At 39.5% G+C, this 24,037-nt stretch overlaps 1 protein-coding gene across 1 annotated transcript in view; it reads left to right on the top strand.

Annotated features, from left to right (window-relative positions):
* Positions 1 to 1,117: 1,117 nt before the first annotated feature.
* HTR2A (5-hydroxytryptamine receptor 2A) overlaps positions 1,118 to 24,037 on the top strand; it is a 115,743-nt gene continuing 92,823 nt past the window's right edge. Inside the window, exon 1 of the mRNA XM_074022000.1 lies at positions 1,118 to 1,244. The gene's annotated coding sequence lies outside the window, so the exon portion shown is untranslated. The remainder of the gene's footprint in view (positions 1,245 to 24,037) is intronic.

Here is a 24,037-nt window from a genome sequence, read left to right as displayed (position 1 = left end):
AGCTTCAAATCAATTTTTGTTCTTCCTGGTGACCAACCCCATCCGGAAGCTAATTAGAAGCCTACCAGGAGCTGAATAAATAATGAATAAATGCTAATTTATTCATTAGCATAAATTCAGGTACGGTTGAAATGGACTTATTGTGAATAACAGAAGGAGCTCCTATCTCCCTTATTGCTCAGGAAATTAAAGGTTTTAATAAGAGCTTTGTGGGGACAAAGATCAAATATTTTGGCTTATTTTACCATACCATGATTGTCACTTTTCAACTTCCTCTTACCTGTAGTACACTGAAAGGGGAAATATGATCCCCTATTTGTGCTGAAATCCACTATTAAGCTATAGCATAGAGCATTATCAGGCTCCTGGATACCAACATGGCCTTAACGCTATACACGGCTCATTAACATGGCTCACTAGAGACCCAATACAGCCCCACCCCAGGAACCTGGTCTGATTTCCCTAGCAGGAATTTTTCTGGAAGATGATTTATTAAGAAATCATACATCATGTGTTCTACATTTTCCCCTTCAAATTCCCACCAAATGACTATAAACCAGACTTATACGTCCTGACTCCATCCACCTTATGACAAGCTCTTTGCCTATCTAGGCCTATCCTTCTTGGTTGAAACAGCCCTGCATGCTGCCCATGAGTATCCTTGGGCATTTCTTTTTTTTTTTTTTTTAAGTGTAGCTAAAACTTAAATAGTGTCTACTATATGCCAGGCACTGTACCCAATGTTTTACTGATACCAAATCAACACTTAATGAGGAAAGAGAGACCCTCTCATATTGTTTTATGCTCAGTACCTGTTTTAAGAAAAAACAATGAAGTAAAACCAAAGACACGCAGCCCAGCGCCAGGCACGGAACCAGGCTTGGGTCTGCCTGGCCTAAATCCAGTAGTTAAAAATCAACTCATGACTTAGAAACTGATGTTGCTGACATTGTATAGAAGAGCATTGTGAAACTCCCTGCCCTGTTCTGTTTCACTCCGACCACCGGTACATGCAGCCCCTGTCACGTACCCACTGCTTGCTCAAATCAATCACAACCCTTTCATGTGAAATCTTTAGTGTTGTGAGCCTTTAAAAGGGACAGAAATTGTGCACTCAGAGAGCTCGGATTTTAAGGCAGTAGCTTGCTGATCCTCCCAGCTGAATAAAGCCCTTCCTTCTACAACTCGGTGTCTAAGAGGTTTTGTCTGCGGCTTGTCCTGCTACGTTACAACAGTCCTTTGAGGTAGGCACCATTATTTTCTCTGTTTTCCAGATAAGTAAAATGAGACACAAATTAGTTAAGTAACTTGTCCAAAGTAAGACAGGTAGTGAGTAGGGGAGGCAAGGTTCAAATCCTGGCAGTCTGGCAGCAGAATCCAAGCTCCTAACCACTAAGGTAGTAGACCAGGTTCTACTATGGGGATCGTTACACTTGCAAGCAAATTAAATCTTCCATATTCTACCGAGTAGTTGTAAGAAGGAAACTCAGGCTTGTTTTCTCTTGCCCAGATTCCCATTGAAGGAGCCTAGAGGACTATACCCTACAAACCATAAAAATCTCATTAGATAGGTTTTTTTTTTTTATGAACCCAATCTTACTGACTTACTTTGCAATCTGACTCTGATGTAACATTACACCACAAATAAAGACCCTGATTATTCTTTTGATTATTTGTTCCTGATTATTCATTTTCAAATGGTTGCCTCCAGGCCAACAGACTGAAATGGGCTTGCAAACCTGTCTTTTGTGAGGGAAACCTTACTAGGCCTTTCCTAGATCCAGGGGAGATTGAGTCTGACACCTTTCAATGTCTGAAAAGAGACATTCACCATCTGTTCTCTCTGAGGGCTGCTCCCTGTGAGGATTCATCTACATAACAAGGCCACCTTTGCTAGCCAAGCCTCTTCCTTTCTCCTTCCCATAACTCTTCTTGCCGCTAAAACCTGTTTTGGGTCATGATGTGAGCTTGCATGTATTCTGTAACCTCAGGATGATATATAAGCTTTTGAACCTCATTGGCAGGTGGTGTTTTCATTCTGAAGGCTGTGTACACATTAATAGGAAAAAAAGGCACACAAATTTATTCAATCAATCTATCTCATGTCAGTGATTTTCAACAAATGTTCAGAGGGCCAAAGGACCCTATAATCCCATTAACTCAAATCAAGCACACTTTTCTGCCGACTTCAGGTCTTTAGATAACTCAACTGTCTCAACCAATTGTCAACTGAAGGATTCCCATCTATGACTTGTAAGACCTTGCTTTGAAATGCCCTGCCTTTTCCATTCAAACCAATGTATAGCTTCCATGTATTGATTTATTATTTTACCTATAATACCTGTCTCCTTGAAATGTATGTAAACCAAAGATGTGAGAGAAGTCTCAATCAACTTAGAAAGTTTATCTTGCCAAGGTTAAGGATGTGCCCATGACACAGCCTCAGGAGATTCTGATGACATGTACCCAAAGTGGCTGGGGTACAGCTTGCTTTTATACAATTTAGGGAGACATACACATCAATACATGTAAGATTCACATTGGTTTCATCTGGAAGTGCAGGACAACTCAAAGCAGGGGCTTCTAGGTCATAGGTAGATTAAAACATATTCTGATTGACAATTGGTTGAAAGAGTTATAGTAGAAAGGAATGTCTGGTTTATGCCAAGGGGTTATGGAGACCTAGGTTTTATCATGCAGATGAAGCCTCCAAGTAGCAGGCTTTAGAGAATAAACAGTAAATATGTCTTATGAGACTTAAGGTTTGTGTTGATGTTAATGCTGGAGGGGTATAATGAGGCATGTCCAATCCCCAGTTCCCATCATGGCCTTAACCAGTCTTTCACATTAAATTTTAGAGTGCCCTGGCCAAGAATGGAGTTCATTCAGATGGTTGAAGAGGGCCTTTAAATTTTATTTTTGGTTTACATGTATAAAATGAAACTGTATCCTGATCACCTCAGGGGCACTTCCTCAGGACCTCTTGAAACTGTGTAACCCCAAGCCATGGTAATTCATATTGGTTCAGAATAAACCTTTTTTTTTAACCCTTTTCTTGTTTACAAAAACAAAAGTACAGCTCACTGCCAGCAGTCATTTAATTTTACATAAACACACTCTGAAGCAAATCTGGCTGATTTTCAATGTAAAAATAAAACATAAAAATTGTCCTTAGAGTTATTTCTAAACAGAACATCAGAATCATCTGAATCATCAGAATCATCTATTTCAGAAAGATCAGATTCATCAAATGACCTTGGTGATATGGTTTGGCTTGTGTCCCCACCCAAATCTCATCTTGAATTGTAGCTTCCATAATTCCCATGTGTTGTGGAAGGGACTCGGTGGGAGATAATTGAATCATAGGGGTAGTTCCCCCATACTGTTCTCATAGTAGTAAATCTCAAGAGATCTGATGGTTATACAGGCTTTTCCTTTTTGCTTGGTTCTTATTCTCTCGTCTGCCCCCATGTAAAATGTGCCTTCCACCTTCTGCCATGATTGTGAGGCCTCCCCAGCCATATGGAACTGAGTCCATTAACCTTGTTTTCTTTATAAATTACCCAGTCTCAAGTATGTCTTTATAAGCAGCATGAAAATGGACTAATACATTAAATTGGTACCAGGTAGTGGGGTGCTGCTGTAAAGATACCTGAAAATGTGGAAGCGACTTTGGAACTGGGTAACAGGCAGAGGTTGGAATTGTTTGGAGAGCTCAGAAGACAGAAAAACCTGAGAAAGTATGGACTTTCTCCAGAGACTTGGAGGGCTCAGAAGACAGAAAGATGTGGGAAAGTTTGGAACTTCCTGAGACTTGTTAAATGGTTTTGCCCAAAATGCTGATAATGATATGGACAATGAAATTCAGGCTGAGATGGTCTCAGATGGAGATGAGGAACTTGGGAACTGGAGTAAAGGTGACTCTTGCCATGTTATAGCAAAGAGACTGGTGGCATTTTGCTCCTGCCCCAGAGATTTGTGGAACTCTGAACTTGATGGAGATGATTTAAGGTATCTGGCAGAAGAAATTTCTAATCAGCAAAGCATTCAAAAGGTGACTTGGGTGCTGTTAAAAGTATTCAGTTTTAAAAAGGAAACAGAGCATACAAGTTTGGAAAATGTGCAGCGTGATGATGAAGTAGAAAAGAAAAATCCATTTTCTGAGGAGAAATCCAAGATGGCTGTGGAAATTTGCATAAGTAACGTGTAGTCAAATGTTCATCACCAAAACCATAGGGAAAATGTCTCCAGGGCATGTCAGAGAACTTCGCAGCAACCCCTCGCATCATAGGCCCGGAGGCCTAGGAGGAAAATATGGTTTCATGGACCTGTGAAGCCTAGGGACTGTGTCCCAGCTGTTCTAGCCATGGCTAAAAGGGGCCAAGGAACAGCTCAGGCCATGGCTTCAAAGGGTACAAGCCTCAAGAAGGCAGATTCCACATGGTATTGAGCTTGTAGGTGGACAGAAGTCAAGAATTGAGGTTTAGAAACCTCCACCTAGATTTCAGAGGATGTACAGAAATGCCTGAATGCCCAGGCAGAAGTGTGCTACAGGGGCAGGGCCCTCATGGAGAACATCTGCTAGGGCAGGGTGGAAGGGAAATGTGGGGTTGGATGCCCCACACTGGGTCTCTACTGCGCCACTACTGCCTAGTGGAGCTGTGAGAAGTGGGTCACCATCTTCCAGATGCCAGAATGGTAAGTCCACTTATAGCTTGCACTGTGCACCTGGAAAAGCCACAGACACTCAATGCCAATCTGCAAAAGCAGCCAGGAGGGAAACTGTACCCTGAAAAGCCACAGGGGTAGAGCTGCCCAAGACCATGGGAACCCACCTCTTACATTAGTATAACCTAGATCTGAGACATGAAGTCAAAGGAAATTATTTTGGAGCTTTAAGATTTGACTGCCCCATTGGATCACAGGCTTGCATGGGGCCTTTAGCCCCTTCATTTTGGCCAGTTTCTCCCATTGGAATGTGTATGTTTATCCAACACCTGTACCTTCATTGTATCTAGGAAGGAACTAACTTGCTTTTGATTTTATAGGCTCATAGGTAGAAGGGACTTGCCTTGTCTCAGATGAGACTTTGGACTGTGGACTTTTGAGTTAATGCTAAAATGGGTTAAGACTTCCGGGGACTATTAGGAAGGCTTGATTTGTTTTGAAATATGAGGACATGAGATTTGGGAGGGGCTGGAGTGGAATGATATGGTTTGGCAGTGACCCCACACAAATCTCATCTTGAATTATAGCTCCCATAATTTCGACATGTTGTTGGAGGAACACAGTGGGAGACAAATTGTATCATGGAGGTGGTTCCCCCATACTGTTCTCATGGTAGTAAATAAGTCTCATGAGATCTGATGGTTTTATAAGGAGTTTCCCTTTCGCTTGGCTCTCATTCTATCTTGTCTGCCGCTATGTAAGATGTGCCTTCCACCTTCCGCCATGATTGTGAGGCCTCCCCAGTCACGTGAAACTATGAGTCCACTAAACCTTTTTCTTTATAAATTACCCAGTCTCAGGTATGTCTTTATCGGCAGCATGAAAATGGTCTAATACATTTGGCCAACAACTCTTTGAGAACAATGTTAACATCATGTGTAGAAATGCTATGTTTTCTAGGATTTTACATTTTTAGCAATCAAGAATTACTATATTTTATAAATGGAAATACCACTAATAAAAAACAGAGTGCTATAAATAGAATGAAGTACTTTGTTCCAAAGTCAATATACTAGAATAATGCTAAAATAATAATAAAGGAGAGATATGGCAAAATTATCTTGGAATAAATGCCAGAGCCACAAGCACCACTGGCAAAGTATTCCTGGAGATAAGAAAAGGGTTGAATTTTCTGTAAAGTTTTTTATTTTTAAATTTTGTAGGAACATAGTAGGTATACATATTTGTGAGTTACATGACATGTTGATAGAGTAATATAATGTGAAATTATCACATCAGGGTAAGTGGGGTTTCAATCACCTCAAGTATTTTTCCTTTATGTTACAAATGATCCCATTAAACTCAGTTATTTTAAAATGTACAATAAATGATTGTTGACCGTAGTCACCCTGTTGTGCTGTCACATACTAGAACTTACACAAACTGTATTTTTTCCTTCTAGAAGTTGTACAATTTTATTTTTATATTTGTCTCTGTGATCCATTTTTTAAATTATACTTTAATTTCTGGGATACATGTGCAGAACACGCAGGTTACGTAGGTATACACATGCCATGGCGGTTTGCTGCACCCATCAACCCGTCATCTACATTAGGTATTTCTCCTAATGCTATCCCTCCCCTAGCCCCCCACCCCCTCACAGGCCCTGGTGTGTGATGTTACCCTCCCTGTGTTCTCAATGTTCAACCCCCACTTATGAGTGAGAACATGCCGTGTTTGGTTTTCTGTTCCTGTGTTAGTTTGCTGATAATGATGGTTTCCAGCTTCATCCATATTCCTGCAAACGACATTAACTCATCCTTTTTATGGCTGTATAATATTGCATGGTGTATATGCACCACATTTTCTTTATTCAGTCTATCACTGATGGGCATTTGGGTTGGTTCCAAGTCTTTGCTATTGTGAACAGTGCTCCAATAAACATACTTGTGCATGTGCCTTTATAGTAAAATGGCTTATAATCCTTTGGGTATATATACCCAGTAATGGGTTTGTGGGTCAAATGGTATTTGTGGTTCCAGATCCTTGAGGAATTCCTACACTGCATCGACAATGGTTGATCTAATTTACACTCCCACAAAAAGTTTAAAAGCATTCCTATTTCTCCCCATCCTCTACAGTATCTGTTGTATTCCTATTTCTCCCCATCCTCTACAGCACCTGACTTTTTAATGATGTCCATTCTAACTGGCATGACATGGTATCTCATTGTTGTTTTGATTTGCATTTCTCTAATGACCAATGATGATGAGCCTTTTTTCATGTGTTTGTTGGGTGCATAAAAGTCTTATTTTGAGAAGTGTCTGTTCATTTCCTTCACCCACTTTTTGATGGGTTTATTTTTTTTTTCTTGTAAATTTGTTTAAGTTCTTTGTATATTCTGAATATTAGACCTTTGTCAGATGGATAGATTGCAAACATTTTCTCCCATTCTGTAGGTTTCCTGTTCACTCTGATGATAGTTTCTTTTGCTGTGCAGAGGCTCTTTAATTACATTCCATTTGTCAATTTTGGCTTTTGTTGCCATTACTTTTGGTGTTTTAGTCATGAAGTCTTTGCCCATGCCTATGTCCTGAATGGTATTGCCTAGGTTTTCTTCTAGGGATTTTATGGTTTTAGGTCCTATGCTTAAGTCTTTAATCCATCTTGAGTTAATTTTTGTATAAGGTGTAAGGAAGGGGTCCAGTTTCGGTTTTCTGCATATGGCTAGCCAGTTTTCCCAACACCATTTATTAAATAGGAAATCCTTTCCCCATTCTTTTTGTGAGGTTTGCTAAAGATCAGATTGTTGTGGATGTGTAGCATTATTTCTGAGGCCTCTGTTCTGCTTCACTGGTCTATATATCTGTTTTGGTACCAGTACCATCCTGTTTTGGTTACTGTAGCCTTGTAGTATAGTCAATCAAACTATATTTTTAAACATTCCCTCTTCCTCTAAATACCTTTCCTGCCTCTGGTAATGACCCTTCTACTCACTAAGTTCAATTGTTTTAATTTTAGCTAAATTTTAAATTTTAGCTCCAAAAAGTAAGTCAGAACATGCAAAGTTTGCCTTTCTTTGCAAGGCTTATTTCACTTAACATAATGACTTCCAGTTCCATCCATGTTGTTGCAAATGACAGGATAGTATTCTTTTTTATGGCTATATAGTACTCCGTTGTGCATATGTGTCACATTTTCTTTATCCATTCATCCCGTTCATGGACAGTTAGGTTGCTTCCAAATGTTGGCTATTATAAACAGTGCTGCAATAAACGTAGGAGTACAGCTATCTCTTTAGTGTATTGATTTCATTTCTTCACCGTATATGCCCAGCAGTGGGATATATGTGGTAGCTTTTATGGATTTCATGCGGTAGCTTTACTTTCCATTTTTGGAGGAACCTCCAAACTGTTCTCCATAGTGGTTAATTTACTTTCCCACCAACAGTGTGTGAGGGTTCCCTTTTATCCACATCTCACCAGCATTTGTTATTGCCTGTCTTTTGGATTAAACCCATTTTAACTGGGGTGACATGATATATCATTGTAGTTTTGATTTGCATTTCTCAGATGATCAATGATGTTGAGCACTTTTTTAAATGCCTGTTTGCCATTAGTGTCATCTTTTGAAAAATTACTGTTCAGATCTTTTGTTCATCTTTAGATTGGATTATTATTAGATTTATTTTCCTATAGAGCTGTTTGAGCTCCTTATATATTCTGGTTATTAATCCCTTGTCAGATGGATAATTTGCAGACATTTTCTCCCATTCTGTGGGTTTTCTCTTCACTTTGTGGATGGTTTCCTTTCCCACACAGAAGCTTTTTAACTTGGTATGATCCCATTAGCCCATTTTCGCTTTGTTTACCTATGCTTGCAAGATATTACTCAAAAAATATTTGCCCAGCCAGTTGTGATGGCTCACACCTGTAATCCCAGCACTTTGGGAGGCCAAGGCAGGCGGATTGCCTGAGCTCAGGAGTTCGAGACCAGCCTAGGCAACACAGTGAAACCCCATCTCTACTAAAATACAAAAAATTAGCCATGCATGGTGGCATGTCCCTGTAGTCACAGCTACTTGGGAGGCTGAGACAGGAGAATTGCTTGAACCCAGGAGGCAGAGGTTGCAGTGAGCCGAAATTGACAGCCTGGGTGACAGAGTGAGGCTCCGTCTCAAAAAAAAAAAAAAAAAAAAAAAAGTGCCCACTTCAGTGTTCTGGAGAGTTTTCTTGATGTTTTCTTGTAGTAGTTTCATAGTTTGAGGTATTAGATTTAAGTCTTTACTCCATTTTGATTTGATTTTTGTGTATGGAACAAAATAGGGGTCTAGTTTCATGCTTTTGCACACAGATATCCAATTTTCCTAGCACCATTTATTGAAGAGACTACCCTTTCCCTAATGATTAGGCAACTTTGTCAAAAATGAGTTCACTGTAGATGTATGGATTTGTTTCTGGATTCTCTATTATGTTCCATTGCTCCATCTATCTGTTTTTTATGCCATTACCATGCTATTTTGTTTACTACTATAGCTTTGTAGTATAACTTGAAATCATGTGATGTGATTCCTCCAGTTTTGTTCTTTTTGCTCAGAGTAGCTTTGGTTGTTCTGAATATTCTGTGGTTTCATATACATTTTAGAATTTTTTTTTTATTTCTATGAAGAATGTCATTGGCATTTTCATAGGAATTGCATTGAACCTGTAGAATGCTTTGGGTAGTATGGACATTTTAACAATACTGGTTCTTCCAATCCATGAACATACAATACCTTTCCAACTTTTGAGTCCTCTTCAATTTCTTTCAACATTTTATAGTTTTCACTGTAGACATCTTTCACTCCTTTGGTTAAGTGAATTCCTAGGTATTTTGTTTTATTTGTACCTATTGTAAACAGGATTATTTCTTAAGATTGTTTGCCATTGGCACATAGAAATTCTACTAATTCTGTGTATTGATTTTATATCCTGCAACTTTACTGAATTTTACTGTTCAAATAGCTTTTTAGTGAAGTCCTTAGGTTTTTCTAAATATAAAACCATATAATCTACAAACAAAGATAATTTGACTTTTTCCTTTCAATATGGATGTCCTTTCTTACTCTTGTCTGATTGCTCTAGCTAGGACTTCTAGTACCATTTTGAATAGCAGTGGTGAAATTGGGCATCCTTGTCATATTCTAGATCTTATAAGATTTTCAGTTTTTCGCCATTCAGTATGATACCCCATTCAGTATAGCTCCGTACTGTCACATATAACTTTTTTTATTTTGAGGTATGTTCTTTCTACACTCAGTCATTTAAGAGTTTTTAATCATAAAGTGATGTAGAATTTTGTCAAATGCTTTTTCAACATCAGTTGAAATGATATGATTTTTGTCCTTCATTTTTTTGATACAATGTATCACAATAATTGATTTACATATGTTGAACTATCCCTGCTTCCCTGGGATGAGTCCCACATGAAAATGGTGATCTTTTTAATGTATTGTTGAGTTCAGTTTGCTAATACATTGTTGAGAATTTTTACATCAATGTCCATCAGAAACACTGAGCTGTAGGGTTTGTGTGTGTGTGTGTGTTGTGTTTTTTTTTTTTTTTTGATGTGTTGTTCTAATTTGGTATTAGGGTAATATTGGTCTCATATAACAAGTTTTGAAATATTCCCTTCCATGTTTTTTTGCAACAGTTTGAGTAGAATTGGCATTAGTTCTCTAAATGCTTGGCAAAATTCAGAATTCAGCAGTGAAGCTCTCAGGCATTGGGCATTTGTTTTTTCTTTCTTTTTGTTGCTGGGAGACTTTTTATTACAGCTTCAATTTTGTCACTTATTGATCTATTCAGGTTTTGGATTTCTTTGTGGTTCAATCTTAGTAGGTTGTGTCTAGGAATTTACCCATTTATTCGAGGTTTTCCAATTTACTGGCATATAATTGCTCATAGTACACTCTAATGATCTATTCAATTTCTGTGGTATCAGTTGTAATGTGTTGTTTTTTCATCTCTGATTTATTGGATCTTCTCTCATTTTTTTGTTAGTCTAGCTAAAGGTTTTTATCAATTTTATTTATCTTTTTAAAACACAAGTTTTTATTTCATTGATCTTATGTATTGTTCTTTTCCTTTCAATTTTATTTACTTCTGCTCTGATCTTTATTATTTCTTTCCTTCTACTAATTTTAGGTTTGGCATGCTCTTGCTTTTCTAGTCCTGTAATATGTACTGTTACGTTGTTTCTTTGAAGTTTTTCAATTTTTTTCATGTATTCACTTATAGCTATAAACTTTCCTCTTAGTACTGCTTTCACTATATATCATAGATTTTGGTATGTTTCCAGTATCATTCGTTTCAGGAAATTTTTCAGTTTCCTTCTTAATTTCTTCATTGACCCACTGGTCACTCAAGAGCATATTGTTTAATTTCCAGGTGTTCGTATAATTTCAAAATTCCCTGTTCTTTCTAGTTTTATTCCATTGTGGCCAGAGAATACTTTATTTATATATATATTTAATATATATATTTATACATATATTTTATATATATTTGTATATATTTATATATTATATATATTTTTATATATACACACATATATACACACACACATATATACACACACATATATATACACACACATATATATACACACACATATATATATTTGTGTGTGTGTGTGTGTATGAGAGATAGAGTCTCACTCTGTCACCCAGGCTGGAGCGCAGTGGTGCAATCTTGGCTTGTTGCAACCTCTGCCCTCCTGTTTTAAGCAATTCTTGTGCCCCAGCCTCCCGAGTGGCTGGGATTACAGGCACGTGCCACCATACCCAGCTAACTTTTGTTTTTATTATTTATTTATTTTTTTTTTTTGTATTTTTAGTAGAGACAGGGTTTCACCATGTTGGCCAGGCTGGTTTTTTCTAATTTTTTAAGGCTTGTTTTATGCCCTAACATATGATCTGTCCTTGAGAATGATCCGTATGTCGAGAAGACTGTGTATGCTGCAGCCATTGAATGAAATATTATGTAAATATTAGGTCCATTTAGTCTTTTTTTTTTTTTTTTTTTTTTTTTTTTTTTTTTTTTTTTTGAGACGGAGTCTCGCTCTGTCGCCCAGGCTGGAGTGCAGTGGCCGGATCTCAGCTCACTGCAAGCTCCGCCTCCCGGGTTTACGCCATTCTCCTGCCTCAGCCTCCCGAGTAGCTGGGACCACAGGCGCCCGCCACCTCGCCCGGCTAGTTTTTTGTATTTTTAGTAGAGACGGGGTTTCACCGTATTAGCCAGGATGGTCTCGATCTCCTGACCTCGTGATCCGCCCGTCTCGGCCTCCCAAAGTGCTGGGATTACAGGCTTGAGCCACCGCGCCCGGCCCCATTTAGTCTTTAGTTCACATTAAGTCCAATGTTTTTGTTGATTTTCGCCTGAATGACCTGTACAATTCTGAAAGTGGGGTGAAGTGTCCAGCTATTATTGTACAGAGGTCTCTCTCTCTCTTTAGGTCTAGGAATATTTGCTTTATATCTCTGGTGCTCCAGTGTTAGTGCATACATGTTTACAACTGTTATGTCCTCCTGCTGAATCCACCCCTTTATCATTATATAATGAGTTTCTTTCTTTTTACAGTTTTTGTCTTGAAATCTATTTTCTCTAATATTAGCATAGCTATTCCAATTTTTTTTTGGTTTCCACTGGCATGGAGTATTTTCATAGTTGAAGTGTGTTGCTAATAGGCAACAGGGAATTGGGTCTTGCTTTTTCAACCATTTAACCAGTCTATGTCTTTTTATTGGAGCATTTAGTTCATTTACATTCAATCTCATTATTGATAAGTAGGGACATACTCCTGCCATTTTGGTTTATTTTTCTGGTGTTTTGTGATCTTCTCTCTTTCCTTCTTTCTTCTTTTTAGTGAAGATGATTTTTTCAATAGTATGTTTTAATTTCTTGCTTTTATTTTTGGTGTATCCATTGTATGTTTTTTGATTTGAGGTTACCATGCGGCTTGTGAATAATATAACCCATTAAAGTCATGACAACTTGATATTGATTACACAAACAAGCACAGAGAAAACTAATACAAACTACACTTTAACTTTGTCCCCCTGCTTTTTAACTTTGTTGTTTCTATTTATATCTTATTGAATGTCTTGAAATGTTGTACTTATTTTTTATTACTCTTTTACTCTATTGTAATTCAAGATATGAGATTACATACAATTACAGTATTATAATATTCTGTGTTTTTCTGTATACTTACTATTGCCAGTGAGTTTTACACCTTCAGATGATTTCTTATTGCTCGTTAATGTCTTTTTCTTTCAGATTGAAGAACTCCTTTTAGCATTTCTTGTAGGCCTGGTTCAGTGTTGATGAAATCCCTCCCCTTTTGTTTGTCTGGTAAATTGTTTCTCTCTCTGCATTTGAAGGATATTTTCACTGGATATGCTACTCTAAGATAAAAGGTTTTTTTGTTTTTTTGTTTTTTTCTCCTTTGGCATTTTAAATATGTCATGCCACTCCCTCCTGGCCTGTAAGGTTTCCACTGGAAAGTCTACTGCCAGATGTTTTGGAGCTCCATTGTATGTTCTCGCTTTCTTTTCTCTACTTGTGTTTAGAATCCTTTGTTTATATCCTTGACATTTGGGAGTTTGATTAGTTTGATTACTAAGTGTATTGAAATAGTCTTATTTGGGTTAAATCTTCTTGGTGTTCCATAACATTCTTGTGTTTGAAATTCGGTATCTTTTAAGTTTGGGGAGTTCTCTTTTATTGTCCCTTTGAATACCAACCTCCTTTCCCACACCCGTCCCCTCCCCTCCACCACACACACACATCTTCTTTAAGATGAATAACTTAGATTTGGCCTTTTGAGGTTATTTCCTAGATGTTGTAGGCATGCTTCATTCTTTCTCATTCTTTTTCTTTTTTCTCCCCTGACTGTATTTTCAAATATCCAGTCTTCAAACTCACTAATTCTTTCTTCTGCTTGATCAGTTCTGCTGGTAAGAGACTCTGATGCATTCTTCAGTATGTCAATTGCATTTTTCAACTCCAGATTTTCTGCTTGATTTTTAAAAATTATTTCAATCTCTTTTCAATTTATCTGATAAAATTCTGAATTCCTTCTCTGTATTATCTTGAATTTTTAAGTTTCCTTAAGAAAAAGGGGGGGTATTTTGTATTATCTGTCTGAGAAACCAAATCTCTGTCTCTCTAGGATTGGTCTCTGGTTCCTTAGTTTGGTGAGGTCATGTTTTCCTAGATGGTCTTAATGTTTATAGATATTTGTCAGTGTCTGGGCATTGAAGAGTTAAATATCTTTTGTAGTCTTCGCAGTCTGGGTTTGTTTGTACCTGCCCTTCTTGGAAATACTTTCCAAGTATCTGCCTTGGGGGGCACCCCAAACCAAGTAACAATGTAGCTCTTGCAGACTTATGGAGGTACTGCCTTAGTGGTCTTGTATAAGATCCAGGACAATTCTCTGGATCATCAGGCAGAGACTCTTGTTCTCTTCCCTTACTTTCTCCCAAACAAATGTAGTCTCTGTGCTGATTAGCCTGGAGCTAGATAGGGGTGGCACAAGCACTCCTGTGGCCACCACCACTGAAGCTGTGCTGGGTCAGACCTGAAGCCAGCATGGTACTGAGTCTCACTCAAGGCCCGTGGTAACCACTATGGCTACTGCCTATGTTTTTTTCAAGGTCCTAGAGCTCTACAATCAACAGGTGGCAAACCAGCCAGGCTTGTGTCCTTCCCTTCAGGTTAGCAAGTTCCCCCAGCTCCAGGCATGTCCAGAGATGCTGTTCAGGAGCTAGATACCCTAGGAATCTACCTGGTACACTATTCTACTGTTGCTGAGCTAGAACCCAGGCCACAAGACAAAGCCCTTCCCACTCTTCTCTCCCCTTCACCACCACTGCCCCAGGCCTGTGGTGAGTACTGCCTGGCTAGTGCCAATGTTTACTCAAGGCCCAAGGGCTCTTCAGCTTGTGGTGAATGCTGCCAGGCCTGGGACTCCCTCTGTCCCAGGGCAGGTCCACAAATGCCATCCTAGAGTCAAGGCCTGGAATCAGGAACTCCAACAACCCTCTTGGTGTTCTACCCTACTGTGTCTAAACTGGTACCTAAGCTGCAAGACAAAATCCCACAGACTCTTCCCTCTCCTTTTCTCAAGCAGAAGGAGTTTCTCCTCATAACAGCTACAGCTGGGAATATGCTGTTACACCTGAAACCAGCATGTCTCTGAGTTTCACCCAAGGTCCACAGCAAGTGCTACCTGTCTACCACTGCTGCCTATTCAGTGTCTAAGGGCTCTTTAGTTAGCTGGTGACTAATCCTTCCAGAACTGGGTCCTTTCTTTCAAGGCAGTTGATTATTTCTGGTCCAGGGTGTGCATAGAAATGTCATCCAGGGCTGGGCGCAGCGGCTCACGCCTGTAATCCCAGCACTTTGGGAGGCCAAGACCGGTGGATCACTAGGTCAGGAGATCAAGACCATCCTGGCTAACATGGTGAAACCCCATCTCTGATAAAAATTCAAAAAAGTTAGCCAGGTGTAGTGGTGGGCGCCTGTAGTCCTAGCTACTGGAGAGGCTGAGGCAGGACTCTGGGAGAACCTGGGAGGCGGAGCTTGCAGTGAGCCTAGATGACGCCACTGCACTCCAGCATGGGTGACAGCAAGATGCTGGGTGACAGAGCAAGACTCCGTCTCAAAAAAAAAAAAAGAACTGTCATCTGGGAGCTAGGACCTAAAATGGAGCTTCAGGACTTCTCCCAGTGCCCAGTCCTATTGTGGCTGAGCTGGTAACCATGTTGCAAGATAAAGTGCTCTTTACTCTTCCCTCCCCTCTCCTCAAGCAGAGGGAAGGAGTCTCTTTTGGAGCTGTGAGCTGTGCTGCCTGGGGTTCAGGGAGGGTGGTACAAGCCCTCCCTTGACTGCTTCAGCTGGTGTCTCACTAGCTCACATGCCCCTCACAAGTCCACTGGACCCATGCCCAGCAAAGCACCAGGACTTGCCCAGGAATTACAGTCCTTGTAGCCTAGACTACGTTCCAAGTTTAGGACTCCATGGCACTTTAGCCCACAGTGGCAGCACCTAGTGGAACTCAGTTTCCAGCTGCTGGAATGGGTGATTCTTCTCTAGCTCAGGCTGATCTGAATGTTCCTTCTGTGGCTGCTGGCTGAGTCCTGCCTGGTGTTGCTTTCCACTATGACAGGGCAACACTGAGCTCTAGTGAAAAGTCTTACAATCACTGTGTTCTGTCTCCCCCAAGCACATGGATTCTCTCTCTCTGCCACATGGATGCTGCAAGGGAATAGGGAAGGGGTGGCATAGGCAGTTCAAGACTGTCTTTCCTACCCTCTTCAATGTCTTTCAGTGATATGAAGTTAAAACCAGGTACTGTGGTTGCTCACTTGGTTTTTGGTTCTTACGAAGGTGCTTTTATGTGTGGTCAGCTAAATTTGAAGTTCTTGCAGGATGATGATTAATGAAGGCTTCTATTCAATCATCTTGTTCTGCCTCTTCTCAGAATAAACCTCTTTCAATATGCTTTTACAGAATTTGGCTTTTCTGTCAACAGTTGTAAATATTAAATTATATCATATATACAAAAGTATTAAGCTATTCTTCTTTCAAGTAGTGTTGGTTTCTAATTTCCTCCCTCTTCATTCTTTTTTCCTCCCTTTTTTCCTTCTCTTCTTTATTATTTCCTCATTATCAGCTCCTCAAAAAAAGATTATGACAAAATGTATTGTTTTTCAATGAGAATTGCGGAAAGTGGGGCTAGGTGAGAAGTTCATCGAACAATTCAATGAGAACTCCAGAAAATAGCCTCATATCAGCTTCTACCAGATGTTAAATCTTAGGCAGATGGAAGTCACAGAGCCTCAAGGGATGCCTGTTTTGTACAAGAGTGACCAGACTTCAACATGGAGTATAAAATTAAAAATTGCAATACACTTCTTCTTACAGATCTCTTCTTGAAATCAAGATAACACATCTCTGCCAATTCGACTTGGTTCTTAGGGGTCTTAGAAAACATTTTTTTATGATTCCATGGGGCAAAAAATTGAGTCATTGGGATAACATCTAAGCCTGAGAAGTAACCATCCCAAAAGACCTCCTACAAACATTTGTTTCCACATTGGTAGACTGACTAAATTTCTCTGGTCAAGATGTGCTTCTAGTTGGTTTGCATGGCCTGGGGACAATGTGACAAACAATGCTTCTGTTTAACCAGGACTAATATCAGCAATCTTTTCTGTTGTGAATAGAAAATATTGTGCTCATATGCCCACATGAATTGGTTAGACATGTCAGCCTTCTATAATTAAAGTATTATTACTGCTTACCATCTTGGCTGACACACGAAGAGACAGCACCACCTTCATGTATGCTCACGAATCCAGCTCAGATAATGAGCCAATTAGCTGTCCCACCCTATCCCTGTCAAAAATCAACAGTGATAAAAGACAGGTAACTAAATCTTAGTTGAGAAGTAGCTCTGAAGAACAATAAAGTAACAATTGGCAGGAAGAGTAAAAGACCATAATTAGCCTATAATTCAAGAAGTAAACCCTTACCACTTAAATGTCCAATATGGTATGTTGCAAAAGATAGGATTATCACATTGTTTAAATGAAACATAATAAAATAAATGGTTACCTTTGAGAGTTCTCATTATCTACACGAGATTTGTTGGCAAAAAAAGCTGAGGGTTGGGAAGAAAACTGAGGCAGGGCTTGCCTGACTGACATAGTGTCCTCTGGAATGTGTCTAGACTTGCTGGCTCCTTGCTTCTAAGCCCTCCTAGGCGCCTATTCCCATTATCTCAAGTAGCAGAACATGTTCCATATAAATGCTAAACCATCACAGCTGTAGATCATGCACCTGCCCTTTTGACCCCCACATTCTCACCACCTGTTTCTCTGTTGGATTACCAATAAATAGTGAGGGCTTCCAGAACTCAGGGCCTTTGCAGCCTCCATGATCGCAATGGCCCCCTGTTCCCACTTCTCTCTCTCAAACTGTCTTCTCTCAATCCTTTGACTGCACCAGACTTCGTTGCCCCCACGACCTGGTGTTGGGTCTGGCCACCCCAACAAGATTTCCACAGTGAGGTGAAGAGAAAAACCTTTTAATATTTCCTATTGTCATTCCATACTCCTGGCTCAGTATTATTCACTCATTATCTAAAATAGAGGTTGGCAAACTATGGTGTGCAGGCCAGCCAGCTGTTTTTAATCAATAAATTTTTAATGGGACACAGTCATACCCATTCATTTATATATGGTTTACACCTGATTTCATGCTATAACCTCAGGATTGAGTAGTTGCAACAGAAATCATATGACCCACTAACCTAAAATATTTCCTATCTTGCCCTTTAGGGAAAAAAATTCAAGGTAGTATCTAAATTCTAAGCCAGAGTTTCTGAATCTGGGCAAGATGGAGTAAACACATTCCTCACTGTCTCTCACTGAATTCAATTATAAAACCTGGACAGATTGCATGCAGAAGCTTTTGGACATTCTGAAAAGTAAATAGTGGCAGATTAATTGGGAATAAAGATCAAAATTCAAAGTACCAACAAATCAGTGATGAATTTACCATTTTTTATCCCTCTAGTCAGAATTTCCACCACTTGGCCCCACAGGTGGGTACAGATGCAGAAGTCCAGGGCAGAATAGGATAACTGAAGCCCCATATGTCTGGCTGAAGAACTAAAATTGTTAGCTCCTAGATTCATCCAGGAGCTGTGCACATGCGGATAAGATCTTAATAAAAATAAAAAATTGAAAACTGAACCGCTCTCTCCTAACACACAAAGAGCAACTCAAAATGAATTAAAGACTTAAATGTAAGTCCTGAAACTGTAAAATTCTAAGAGAAAACAGAGGGAAAGCTTTACGACATTGGTCTAAGCAATGATTTCATGGATATGACACCAAAATTACAGTCAACTAAAACAAACAGTGGGACTGTATTCAATTAAAAGGCTTCTAGCATAGCAAAAGAATCATAGTGAAAAAGCAGCCCACAGGATGAGAAAAAACATTTGCAAACCATCTATCCGATAATAGATTAATATCCAAAATATATGAGACTCCTACAACTTAGTAGCAAAAAAGGCTAATAATTTAACATTTAAAATATGCTAAAGACTTGAATAGATGTTTTTCCAAGGAAGCCATACAAATGACCAAAAAGTATATGAAAAAAGTTTAGTATCACTGATCAGAGAAATGCAAATCAAAACCACAAAGAGATATGACTTAACACCTGTCAGAGTAGAAATTGTCAAGATAAGTAAAGACAAGTGTTGGTAAGGATGTGAATAAACTGAAACTCTTCCACACTGATGGGGGAATGCAAAATAGTGCAGCCTGTATGGAAAATAGTATTAAATTTCCTCAAAAATTAAAAAATAGAACTACCATATGATCCAGAAATCCCATTTCTGGGTATTTATTCAAAAGAACTGCAATCAGAATCTCAAAGAGCTATCAGCACTTCCATGTTCATTGCAACATTCACAATATCCGAGATGTAAAAGCAATCTAAACGTCCATTGACAGATATATAAAGAAAATGAAATATTATATAAACTTTAAAAAGAAAATTCTGCAGTATGTGACAACATGAATGAATCTTAAGGGCATAGATGAACCTAAGTTAGATAGGCCTGTCACAGAAAGACAAATATTGCATGATTCCATTTAGATGAGATATCCAAAATGATCAAATTCACAGAATCAAAGAGTGGAATGGTGGTTGCCAGTGGGGTTGGGGGGAGGAAAATGGGGAGTTTCTAATCAAGGGGCATTAAGTTTCAATTAATCAAGATGAGTAAGCTCTAGAGATCTTCTGTACAAACTTTTAACTATAGTCAACAATAATGTATACTTAAAACTCTGTCAAAAAGGTATATAGCACATGTTAAAAGTTCTTACCACAGTAAAATAAAATTTAATAAAATAAAATAATTGAACTAAAAGACAGATCTCCACCCAGTTTGGTGATCCCAAACTGACCAACAGCTGATGCACAGATGGAGTAGATCCAAACATTGCAAGACTTTTAAAACTGACTTGACATTGGAACCACTGCAGTTTTAAACTTTCAGTCTGACTAATCAGACTACTAAAACAAAACTATTCATATTCACCGCAGGATTAAACAAGACCCAGAGTCTCACAACATAATATTTAATATGTGTCAGATTTAATCCAAAATCACTTAGCATATGAAGAACCAAGAACTTCTCCATTCACATGGTGAAAGACAACCTACAGACATCAAAGATTAAACATTTGTTAGGATTATCTGACAAAGACTTTAAAGCTGCTATTATAAAAATGCTCCAGCAAGCAATTGTAAACACTCTTAAAAGAACAAATAAATAAAAGACACAAAGAAGAACAAATGGAAATTTTATAACTTAGAAGTATTGTCTCGGTCAGTTGGGTAGCCATAACAAATTACCATAGATTGGGTGGCTTAAACAACAAACATTTATTTCTTGTGGTTGTGAAGACTAGGAAGTCCGAGACCAGGGTGCTGGCCTGCTCTGGTCTCTCATGAAGCCCCACTTCCTGGTTTGCAGATGGTTGTCTACTTGTTTTATCCTCACTAGGCTATTTGTGTTTCAGAGGAGGATAACTCCAGATATATATAGTACATGCTACTCAAACTACCCTACTACCCAGGCACACAGATTGATTTTTTTATGAAGAGGAGACCACAGGGCAGAATGAGCATAATACAATATCATTAGGAAACCGAAGAGACCAATAGCTCTGCTTTAAGGCAAAACATAACACAAGCTAACGTGGAGCATCTTGCCAATGTCAGATGTAGAAGAGGCTAGAAGTAACCTGAACCCTGGGCCTCCCCTTCTGCTTCACAGCAGCAGAGAAAATCCCCATCACAGCCTGGAAGAGGTAGGAGATGGTCACCTCACATGGTCACCACAGCCCTTCACACATGTAAGGACCCCTCAACCTCAGGGTTTCAGAGAGAGAAGGATGGAGTCCTCACAGCTTTGAAAGTGGAGAATGAGTTAGAGAATAAATTCTCCTCCTAGTCTGTGATCCCCTTTTCCTCCTGGGGAAGTGCAGGTGTCATTGCTTAGATCCAAGTTACCTTGGTAATCTTCTCTTGCTGAGAAGGCAGGAGAACTGGCCCTATGTGGACTTCTACAAATCATGACCAGAAATAAGCAATCCTAGTGACTTTCCTCCATATTTCAACATTGTCAGTGTGTGTATTCAAACACTACATCCAAATATTAGTGATAAAGAGGTTTTTTTTTCCTATCAGCAGGCGACTTCCTTTATGAGAACGCCATGGTGGGCTCCTAAGATGAATGTGGGTAAACTCACTAAGCAGACGTGGCCTGCTTCCACAGACCCGCAGACTCAATTACTCTATGTACATCTCAGCAGTGTGACTACGATCTGAGCACATGCTGGCAGCCAGCATAACAACATAGTTTCGTTATTAGGAAGTGGGCAGACACAACAATCTGAGGGAAGAAACTCAGGGGAAGATGTAGTCAACACACTTCTCCACTAATTTCCCTTCATAGAATATCTACCATGTACCAAACAAAAACAAAAACTGTTTCCAACAGACAAAACATTTTTCTTTCTTTCCCTGAGGCAGAGTCTCTCTGTCACCCAGGCTGGAGTGCAGTGGTATAATCTCAGCTCACTGCAACCTCTGCCTCCTGGGTTCAAGCGATTCTCACGTCTCAGCCTCCTGAGTAGCCAGTATTAGACATGCACCACCACACCTGGCTAATTTTTGTATTTTTAGTAGAGACAGGGTTTCACCATGTTGGCCAGGTTGGTCTCCAACTCCTGACCTCAGGTGATCCACCCACTTCCAGATTGCTGGGATGACAGGAGTGAGCCACCGTGCCCATCCCATTTTTCTTTCTTGATTAGCATTCTTGTCATCCAATAACCTTGCCCTTTAAATATATAATTTTAACTGTGTGCTATAACGCAAGGTTTCATTAGGACTCTTTCAGATACAACTGATAGAAACTTAAATCAAACTAGCTCAAGCAAGAAGAGGAAACTACTGGCTCAGGTAACTGGAAATTTTAAGGGAGAATGCAACTTGGGCATAAATCTGGAGAGCTGAATGAGGCTGCTCCCACTGTCTCTCCACCAATGGGCTCCACTTGTCTTTGCTTCTCTGTGTATTTACCTCATTCTTTCCTGCCTTAAGTTTACAGGTTATTCTCCAAAACAAAAAGAGTCATCCTACCTCTCAACATCTGTATTTAAAATCTTACCTGTCAACATCTGTATTTAAAATCTCACAGGACTCCAATTCAGTCTTCTTTTTTTTTTTGACATGGAGTCTCACTACAAGCTCCGCCTCCCGGGTTCAAGCCATTCTCCTGCCCCAGCCTCCCGAGTAGCTGGGATTACAGGCGCCAGCCATCCCACTCAGCTAATTTTTTGTGTTTTCAGTAGAGACAGGGTTTCACTATGTTGGCCAGGCTGGTCTCGAATTCCTGACCTCGTGATCCGCCTGCCTGGGCCTCCCAAACTGCTGGGATTACAGGAGTGAGCCGCTGTGCCCGGCCCTAATTCAGTCTTCTTATATCCTATGTGCACACCTAGACCAACACAGTGGTGAAAGGAATAAGGTCTCCCAATCAGCCTGGCTAGGTCCTGTGCTCACCCTAGAGGTCAGTAGGAAACAAGAGCAGGTCCATTAGAACTTCTGAACTCAGGAGACAGCAGATCCCCCACTTAGAGAAGGGAGCCAGACAGACAAAAGTAATACATGTCCATTTCATATGACCAGTCCTGTGTTTAGTTAAACTGAAAAGCATGTGTTAAAAAAGATGGTTAAAAAAAAATTTAAAGAAAATAACAATTTAAAATGAAAATATTTTGTTGTATGTTATTCTAATCTGCTTTTATTTTGTTGTATTTTATTTTTCTTCTATCCTATTTTAATCCTCATCTTATTCCATTTCACATTTAACACAACTAGCAATCTCTTCTGTCTCAGTACTTCCATCCCCCTCACTATGGAATCATTCCCAGCAACACAAACATTTTGCAACATTTTCCATCAGAAACAAGCTCCAGTACCGCATGACTTCTCTCCTGCTCTTTACTGCAAAACCCAAGAATGGTCTCTATTCACTATCTTCTTTCTTCTTTTTCACCTCGCATTCTATTTAAATCTATCCTAATCAGACAACTTTCAGTCCCTACACTTCCCTGAAATTTCTGTCAACAAGGTCATAAAACAAGATCAATTTGTAACTTTCATGGTCAATTCTCCATCTTCTCCTTGTTCATCGTTTAGCAACATTTGACACCCTCTGGTCAACTTGAAAAACTCTGGTCTCTTGGATTTCACAGAATTTTGCTTTCCTAGGTCTCCTCCTACCTCAATGACTGCATCTCTGGTATTTTTTTTTTCCAAGCTAACCTTCCTTCTTTTACACTTTAGAACATTCCAGGGACTCCTCAGTCATCTTCTTCTCTTCATCTCTACAAACTCCTTAAGCAACTTTTTCCAATCACATGGCTTCAAAGTACCAAGTACTCTCAAATTTTATACTCTATCCCTAATCTCATCTCTCAATTCCAGACCCATATATCCCATGACTTACTTAACATCTCCATTTGAGTGTCTAAGAAACACCTCAAATTTAACATGTCTAACATAGAGTTTAATCTTTGCCCTCCACCAGAAATACATTTTTCCTATAATTTTTCATATCTCATTAAATGGCAACTCCATCTTAATTGCTCAAGCCAAAAACTCCAGAGTTGCTCTTGACTTCCCTCCCTCTCTCACACCCCACATTCTGGGCATCAGCAAGTCCTGTTGAGGTCTGCCTACTTCATATATTCCCAAACTGAAGAGATCACTTTCACCAATACCAGCTAGTCCAAGCGTAGACCACTGCCACAACCTCCAACTGGAATTCCTTCTACTTCTCTTGCTTCCCACAATCAAATTTCTACCCAACAGCTAAAGCACTCTTCTCTTCTGAAGTCCCAATTTTATGACCTGCACAGCTCTCCATAATCTGGTGGTTGCCTATTTCTCCAACTTCATGTCCCACCATTCACTCTTCCCCTCACTTCCTCTACTCTAGCTACCGTGTACTTTATTGTTCTGTAAATATCCTAAGCTAATCACACATCAAAGGTCTCTGCATTTGCTTTTTCCTCCCCTGGAAAGTTCTTGCTCCAAGTCTCATCTCCTTGTTATTCAGATATCTGCTCCAATATTATCTCTTAAGAAAGATTTTTTCTAGCCACTCTATTTAAAATACTCCTCACCCCTCACCATTCATCACCCCTACCCTCTTACACTGCACCATT

The sequence above is a fragment of the Macaca fascicularis genome, chromosome 17, assembly GCF_037993035.2.
Source record: "Macaca fascicularis isolate 582-1 chromosome 17, T2T-MFA8v1.1".
Taxonomy (NCBI): domain Eukaryota; kingdom Metazoa; phylum Chordata; class Mammalia; order Primates; family Cercopithecidae; genus Macaca; species Macaca fascicularis.
This window is presented reverse-complemented; position numbering and strand designations above follow the sequence as displayed.